Here is a 9,487-nt window from a genome sequence, read left to right on the forward strand (position 1 = left end):
AATATATAAATTTGAGTAAGACTTTTATCAAATGTGAATGATTTTATGAAGTTGATATCTAATGTGGATTTGATGGTGTATGTAAATAACTGATGTAAGTTTCGAATACAAAGCAATTGTGGATCATATATCTGGAAATATATGCTTCTTGAAAATATTGGAGTTAGGCTTTGCAAATACTCTTTCTAAGTGGATTTGCAACCGGCTGTCGCATGCTTTAATTTTACAATTGATTAATATTTCTGTTGGTTTGCAGCGTGACAATTACTTGTACCACTCCTCAAGCCCTGTCTTTTGACTCTTTGTATGCAATTATGGAATCTTGGTCCCCTAGACTTTGTCTTATGGCAGGTCTACCGGGAAGAACCATTTTGTTTGATGGTATAACGAAGCTTTAAAAGGTTTAAATTTATATAAGAACCTTAATTTGTTAAACTGTTAAGGAAATAACATAGAAGGGTTTTTTAAGATATTGGTCCCTCAAAATCTTATCTATTTTGATATAGATCCCCCAAAAACTTGATATTTCGAAATACCATTGTACTCTTCTCTTTGACCCATAGTTGTCGAGAACTTTAGACACAACAGTGAACCGCAACCCAGCTTCAATCGTCCCAAAACACGAAACTTAACAATCTGGGTCATGGTGGAACGTGTTCAAGTTCGCTGACTCTGGTGACCCTATTTAGAATTCAAAACAGTTAAATTAAAAAAAACTATTTTTAGACAAATAAACAACATAAGTGTGAGAAATTAGAGGCAAATAAAGTAGGCATGTCTTTATTGCAACATAATTGTCAAGGTTCTTTTTCCATAAATGATATTAACTAACATATTTTTTATATTTGATTCTTGCAAAACCTCACATTCCTATATCTAAAATCAAACCTAAAGCCTACCATGTTTCCTAGTGTATTGCATAAGCCTACCCTCTTATCCCGAATCCAAATAAGAGGCGTACCCTGGTCCGGCTCCCGTTCCATGAATCAGAAACCATGTTCCATGCAACTATAGTTGTCCCATCACTTCTAACTGTCATGAAGACAAAGTCTCCTTCTTAAGCCATTAAAATTTGCACATTTGGACACAATTTGCACTTAAGAGAAATTACAATATGATCAATTTTACTAGGGTTAGAAATAGTCGTTGCCTTCATGATCATTAGAAATGGCAGGTTGAAGACAACTGTATGTTAAGAAAATGAAAAACTAACCGTCATCAGTTTATTTTTGCAGTTAAACTACCAAGTTTAAACTGAAGGGAATAAACTGGAGTGACCAATGTGTTTTGGAGGCCTATTTTCAAAATATTAAGTTTCCAGTAATGTATTTCAAAATATATGAGATTTAGGGTACCTATGTCTTAAAACCACAGCTATAAATTAAAAGAATGTAAATAATATCATCGTATAGGAGAAATATAAGATAAGAATTGTAGTTTTGCAAGGTGCCAGGTTGATTACATAGCCCCTACATTTTGTATGTCATTAAGAAATTATAAGAACTTTCTAAAGACCAAAATTTTACCTGGTACTATGTTATTCATCTTGTGCCATAAACACATAACTATAAGTTATGGTTATAGCACTTGGAAAAACTTGATATTGCTTTAAAGTAATAAAGTTAAAACCATTTGAGTCTCAGTCCTCACTTTGCCCATGTGAAGCTATATCTTATAGGCTTAACTTTTTTTACACCTTAAAAAAGGGTGTATACGTATTACTTAGTTTCTAGACAGGGCCTACATCTACAATAATGATTATACATAATTAGTTATATTTGTTTTCTTATAACTTGTGTATCAGTGATTCAGTATAATCATATGATTCATTTTTTTATTTTTAATCTCTTTGTCTTCTTCTATTTTCTACCTAAAATTTTCCTTTGGTTTTTTACTTGCTTAACGTTTCTGATTTCCAGAACTCTTTATAAAGACTCAGCGCCATTTTACATACCTTCCAGTAAGTAGTGTTGTTGAGATAGGTGTCCAAGGGTCTAAGGGCACATGGTTAGGGCTAAACTGATGGGAATGAAACAGGTTTTTGAAATTTACTTATCGTATGGGTGCCTAGACCAGGATTCTGTTAGATCATCTCATTCTGATACAATGCCCATGCTCAAGACACTAGGAAACAGTGTCCTCACATCTTCTCCACTATTTTCTGACTAGAAAGAAGCATTGCAGAGAGCATGCTGTCCTATGTTCCATAGGCTGAATAAGTTTATGTAGACTGTCCCATACTGGTTACGATATTACATAGATGGTTCTATCTCTGTTTTCAGTTGCAAGGAGCTTTCTGGTTTATTTATAATACGATGAAGTTCACAGCACCTCATTTCTAGGCATTTTCGGGTTATCAGGTAGTTGTTACAGCTAGCCTGTATTATACCTTCAAGTACTTTTATTTTTTAGTTAATTGGTATTATAAATCACCTCCTTGGTGAGCCACTAGGTAACAATTCCCCTGAATTTATGTTATGGCCTATCTGTTACAGAGAAGGAATATGTTATCTTCTTCTTTTCGCCTATATGACGTTACCTCTAGAAATTGTAATATGATATATGTATATGATATGCTGTTAAGTGTATATTCCCTCTATTTGGTCTTTGTGCTCAGTAAATGACAAAACAGTTTTTGCATTGTCTTAAATCCCTCTGATTCCTTCTTTTTAATTATCCTTGTGGTTTGATCCTTCAAATAACGCTTTATGTTTGTTTTCATTAACTAACCTTGCTTTGTATATCCTTAATTGTTTATGGAATCAAGAGAGTGTTGGAAATGCTATACACATTATTAGAATATAAAACTATAACCCTCAACCCTCACCACTACTTCAAAGTTTTGTTGCATTGGCGGGACCTTAAATGGATGTTCAAATACTGCTGGCTACGAATTTAAAGCGGATTTAAAAAACATGGATACTTTTATATGTTATCCTTACATAGGCAGTATTTTGTAGTTGTAGATATATGCTAATATGCTTAGGTCTACCCTCAAGATGCTCATGGAAGCTTGCTTAGTAGGCAATCCTTTATTTTGCAGAATACCCATTGTTAGAATTAGTTCTTAGGTTATCGGGTTAGGGCCCATTAACCCATTAGCCTATTACCCATATGTAACCCTATATATACCCATGGAGATGAATGAAATGGCAACAACTCTGATTTTCTCACTCTCAACATGGTATCAGAGAAGGTTTTCAAAACCCTAACCCTACTGCCTCCAAAACCCTAGCCCCTTCGCTCCGAACGCCACCTTATAGAACTCCGCCGCCTCGGCCTTCTGCGCCGCCACCGTCACCTGAGGCTTCGTCGCCGTGAAGCTCATAGTCGCCGTCGCTGCTGCTCCATTATCCTCGGCCATGGCGGGAAAAGGAAGGTAGAAGAGAATAAAACCCTAACCCTAGAAAGAGAGAAAGAGGCTCGGAGGAGGAGATTGCTGTGAGAGGCTCGTCATCGTCTTCGAAGCTTGCTGTCGCCGACCCCAGATCTCCTCCGAAGCTCTCCCGTCGCCTCACGAATTTGCTTGGGCTTGGTTGGACTGCGGCCTTTTTTATTTATTGGCATTAGCTGTTGTATTTTTTAATTGGCCCATTCATTTGTTGGGCCTTCTTTTGGTAGAGTCCTGTATGCTTGCCTAAGCTCTTAGGAAGAGTTCCTCAAAAAAAAAAAAACAAAAACAAAAACAAATAAAAAAATATATATATATATTAAAAAAAAAATTTCTGGTTAAATGATTAACCTTTGGACACTAACCTTCGGGTTCCTACACACTAACCTTCGGGTTCTATTCTAACCTTCGGGTTCCTACATACTAACCTTCGGGTTCTATTCTAACCTTCGGGTTCTATTCTAACCTTCGGGTTTCTGCTTTAAACCTTCGAAAAAACTTCTGGTTAAATGATTAACCTTTGGACACTAACCTTCGGGTTCCTACACGCTAACCTTCGGGTTCTATTCTAACCTTCGGGTTCTATTCTAACCTTCGGGTTTCTGCTTTAAACCTTCGGGTTTTGTACTAGGAGATTGTGATCCTCCTGTTTCTGTACTATCCTGTTCAGAAACAATGACAGGATCTGACATCTCTTCTACTGCAATTACTACCCCTACTACAGCTGATATTTCTGCTCCCAAAGTTGTATTGGGAACCACTGTGAAGTTAAATGGCACAAACTATCTTCTTTGGGCTCAGGCCTTTCGCATTTTCATTGGAGCTCAGAACAAATTAGCTCATCTTCTGGCCCCTCCTCCTGCTTCTACTGATCCTACGTATACTGCATGGATCTCTGCTGATTGCTGTGTGATGACTTGGCTCCTTAATAGCATGGACGCCCAAATCAGTAGCAGTGTCATGTTCTCGAACACTGCTAAGGAAATGTGGGATAATTTAAAAATTATGTACGGGAATGAGAAAAATGCATCCCGTGTATTCGAGTTGTATGAACGTCTTTTCTCTCTTCAACAGGACGATCGCTCTGTACCCGAATATTTTGGTGAATTAAAGAGTCTGATCGATGAATTAGAAATGCATCAGCCCGCTGTTACGGATGCCGCGACACTGTTGGGATATCGTAGGGACCTTGCTGTCTCTAAGTTCTTGTCCGGTCTGAGTCCCACCTTGCAATCTCAGATACGGGGCCAAATACTAGGGGGAGATACTATCCCCTCCTTGACTGCTACTTTCTCTAGAGTTATGCAAGTAACTACTGGAGTAACTTATGCTTCTTCCTCTACACCGTCCGCTCCATCGCTTGATCAGTCTGCTATGTTCTTCGGACGTGGCAGAGGTCGTGGTCGTGATCGAGGACGTGGCCGCGACACAGGGGGAGGACGTGGCACCTTTGGTGGCAGACATGTTGACTTTGGTAAGAATCCTCATCAGTGCATACATTGTGGACGGACTAATCACATCTCTGAGAAGTGTTGGGAGAAGTTTGGTCGACCTGCATGGGCCAAGATTGCTGATACTACACCTACCTCTGTTGCTTCTCCTACTACTACTGCTCCCTCCACTATTCAGATTTCTCAAGCTGAGTATGACCGGTTGCGTCAACTCGATCTCTCTCAGAATAATTATTCTGCTACTCATGCATCCTCCTCAGGTATTGATGCCTACATTGCCTCTCCTCATAGACCATGGGTATTAGATTCTGGCGCTTCTTCTCATATGACGGGTCTTAAGGACCACTTTATTTCCTTAAACCTTTCTGACAAGTTTCCATCGGTCCGGATCGCTGATGGGACATACTCTCCAGTTCTTGGTGATGGAGTAGTTCATGCTACTTCATCGCTTACTCTTACTGATGTTTTATATCTTCCCAAATTTCCTGTTAGTTTACTTTCCATCAGTCAATTCACAAAACACAACAACTGCAAAGTCACATTTTTCCCTTCTCATTGTGTTTTTCAGGACCTAGCAACTGGAATGACGATTGGTTCGGGGCATGAGAGAGGAGGCATGTACTATTTGGATGACAATATGCCTGCTACTGGTCTTGTTGCAGATAAGCTTGTCTTTATTGATGACTTCTCTCGCATGACTTGGCTTTATCTTTTAAAAGAGAGATCTGAGGTTTCCACCATTTTCGAAATATTTTATAAAGAAATCAAAAACCAATTTTCCACCTCTATTCGTATCCTTCGTACTGATAATGCTTTGGAATACATGAAACATGACCTCTCTCGTTTTTGTGCAAATATTGGTATTATCCACCAAACATCATGTTCTCACACTTCACAACAAAATAGAGTTGCTAAAAGGAAGCATAGACACATTTTAGACGTTGCTAGAACCCTGATGGTGCATATGAATGTACCAAAGTATTTGTGGTCTGATGCGGTCCTCAGTGCATGTTTCCTGATCAATAGGATGCCCTCTCCTGTTATTAATGGTAAAATACCATTCACCTGTCTTTATCCTGACAAAAGGCCTTTTCCTGTGATTCCTCGAGTTTTTGGTTGTACTTACTTTGTTCAGGATTTGTCTCCTGGACTGGATAAACTGTCTCCACGGTCTATTAAGTGTCTTTGTAGGCTGCTCACGTACTCAAAAAGGGTATCGATGTTATAATCCATCCACCAGGAAATATTTTGTGTCTGCCGATGTAACCTTTTTTGAGTCGGTTCCATACTTCTCCTTGACTGGTTCACCCCCAACTGTCAGTCCATCTGTGCTCCTATTGCTGTTCCACTACCTGTTTCAGTTCCTACTGCTGATGGATCTTCTCCAGAACTACAAAATGCTTTCACTATGCCATCTGCACCACCACCTCTACTGACTTATTGTCGTCGTTCAAAAGTTCCTGTCTCTCTCTCTGCTCCAGCCGAACATTCATCTCCCGTTGCAGGTCTGCCTCATTCTACTCCTTCTGATCTAGATATTCCAATTGCTCAGCGAAAAGGTAAACGGTCTTGTACTAATCATCCTATATCTGATTTTGTTTCCTATGACCGTCTTACTCCCTCTTCTCGTCAGTTTGCTTTGTCATTGTCCTCTATATCTCTACCCAGGTCATATGAGGAGGCCGTGTTAGATCCTGCTTGGAAACATGCCATGGATGAGGAGATGGATGCACTTGTTTCTAGAGGGACTTGGGATCTTGTATCTTCTCCGACGGGCGCTACTGTAGTTGGCTGTCGGTGGGTTTATACCTTGAAGTATCGTACCGATGGTTCAATTGATCGTTATAAAGCTCGTCTTGTTGCTAAGAGATATACTCAAACCTATGGGGTCGATTATCTTGAGACGTTCTCCCCCGTAGCCCGTCTCAATTCCATTCGCCTACTTTTCTCAATGGCTGTTAATCTGGACTGGACAATGTTTCAACTGGATGTCAAAAATAAATACTTTCTTGGCATTGAGATTGCATATCAAAAGGACCGTTTACTTCTATCTCAAAGGAAATATGTATTGGACCTATTAGAAGAAATGGGCCTTTTGGGGTGTAAGCCAGCAAACACTCCCATGGAAGTGAATGTGGACTTGTGGCGTGATAATAGTCCTCTCCTAGATGATGCAGGCCGATATAGGAGATTGATTGGCAAGTTGATCTATCTTACTGTGACCAGACCTGATATTACCTTTGCAGTGGGAGTATTGAGCAGGTTTATGCATATACCTAGAGAGGTTCACTGGACTGCTGCTCTAAGAATTTTGGCTTATGTTAAAAGCTGTCCGGGAAAAGGATTACTGTATAAGAAACATGGACATTTACACATCTCTGCCTATTCTGATGCTGGGTATGCGGGAGATATAGGAGATAGAAAGTCTACTTCTGGATTTTGCACCTTTATTGGAGGAAATCTGGTTACTTGGAGGAGCAAGAAACAAGATGTAGTATCTCGATCTAGTGCAGAAGCAGAATACAGAGCTATGGCTCATACTGTTTGTGAGATGATATGGCTACAGAAGCTGCTGACCGAGCTTGGCTTTTCGCAGCCTGGATCTATGCCTATGCATTGTGATAATCAATCTGCTATCCACATTGCAAAGAATCCAGTGTTTCATGAGAGAACTAAGCACATTGAAGTTGATTGTAATTTTGTCAGAGATGCTTGGGAAAAGAAAGTGATATCTCTTCAGTTCACTCCATCTTCGGAACAGTTAGCTGACATTCTCACTAAAGCTACTTCACCTAATGTGTTTTCCATTCTATGTAACAAGCTGGGCATGATTGATATATATGCTCCAGCTTGAGGGGGAGTGTTAGAATTAGTTCTTGGGTTATCGGGTTAGGGCCCATTAACCCATTAGCCTATTACCCATATGTAACCCTATATATACCCATGGAGATGAATGAAATGGCAACAACTTTGATTTTCTCACTCTCAACACCCATAATAGTGTTAATTTAAAGAACTAATCCTTTCTGAAATTGTTGAGTCTTCAGATGTTTCAACTAATTAATCTCATGATTATATAAGTTAATGTTCTTGTCAATAAGGAACAAATTTATGAGGTTAGGAAATATATGTCAATGTCTTCATCTTAATGATGCAAGAATTCTATTATAGAGGAAGTCGAATATCTTCCAAGGTAATCTGTGTTTTCACAAATAATCTTTTACAGAGTATATTAATTTAAATGGTAACTCGTGATAATTTACATGGACACAAATGCAAGCATATACATGTATTGTATGAGAATACGAGATAGATCCTGTGTCCAGTTCGATTAGTTACATCTGATTGGTAGGCCTTGTGATGTAGGACGACTGCAGACCCTCCATCTAATGTGATTAGGGTTTATTAGAATCTTTACATTTTTGGTAGGATTTGATTTGATTCTATGTAATCTTCTATTTTTAGTTAGGTTTTTTAGGATTTGATTTTGATATCTCCTTCTAGTCTAGTTAGGATTTTATTTGATTGCATCTTTTAATTATGTTACGATTAGATTTGCTTAGGATTTTTATTTACTTCCAAATGCGGATCATTAGGTTTTATCTTCTATAAATAAGACTTGTAATCCTCTATGAGGAAAAAACATTGATTAATAAAACTTTAAGTTACCATAATTTTCTCTTGAGTAAGTGTTCTTTGGCATGTGAATCGTGTGTTGTGGTGTGAAGCCCTTGGTTGTGAGGCCCCTTGGTGTGAAGCCTAGTTATTTATCTGAAACACCGTCTTCCTCCTCTTTCTGTTGATTTTCCTGCAGAAAAAACAGCCCTAACTTTTTCTGATCCTGACCTCCAAACGGCCCATCTTATGCTCATTCTTCGTTGCCAATAGCTTGACGAACCCATCGCCCCCTCCCCCAACCCACCCACCCTCCCTTGCAGTTCTGGTTGATCAAAACCGCCCTAGAAGCAGCCCTAAGTCACTCCAAATAGCCATTCAAATCCTTCAGAAAACAAAGAGAACTGCAAATTGATCATGTTCAGATCAAAGCCCTCACGCCATTCCCCATCATCTTGCTGAGATGCTTGGGTCATCTTTTTGGTGAAAACACCAGTACATAGGAAAGTTTTGACCAATGGCTCAAGAAAAGGCGTATTATGTGGTTTGGCCCTTCTAGCATGATTTGTAAATTTTGCATAATTTGATTTTCTACTCATGCATGTGGCTGAACTAAACTCATAGCATATGCTGAATTTTGTCTTAACTAGACTACATTATTTAGATATGATGCATGTTTTTTGTTGATAAATCACAATCAATACAAGGCTTTTGTTTTATCGTTCTTTGTTCTTTTTGTCTACTGACAGTACCTGTTTTCATGCTGTGAACTAGGTATTATGGTGAGAATCTGCAACCATTTCATGGATATTTTTGAGTCCTTGTAGTTAAAATCATAAATTCGGAGTAGTGTTTAACTTTTTTTAATGTCATAATGGGACTTGTTAGGTGAGCCAAAAGCTAATGGTGCAAGGATATTCTGGTTATGCAAAGTATAATGGTGCAATGGATGTTGCTTGTAAAATTCTTAAATCAGATGGTATTCGGGGATTCTACAGAGGATTTGGCTTGTCCATTATGACCTACTCGC

At 38.9% G+C, this 9,487-nt stretch overlaps 1 pseudogene; it reads left to right on the forward strand.

The window, feature by feature from the left end:
- The window catches only part of LOC109848123, a 33,162-nt pseudogene that overhangs the window by 7,559 nt on the left and 16,116 nt on the right, over window positions 1-9,487 (forward strand).

The sequence above is a fragment of the Asparagus officinalis genome, chromosome 7, assembly GCF_001876935.1.
Source record: "Asparagus officinalis chromosome 7, Aspof.V1, whole genome shotgun sequence".
NCBI lineage: Eukaryota > Viridiplantae > Streptophyta > Magnoliopsida > Asparagales > Asparagaceae > Asparagus > Asparagus officinalis.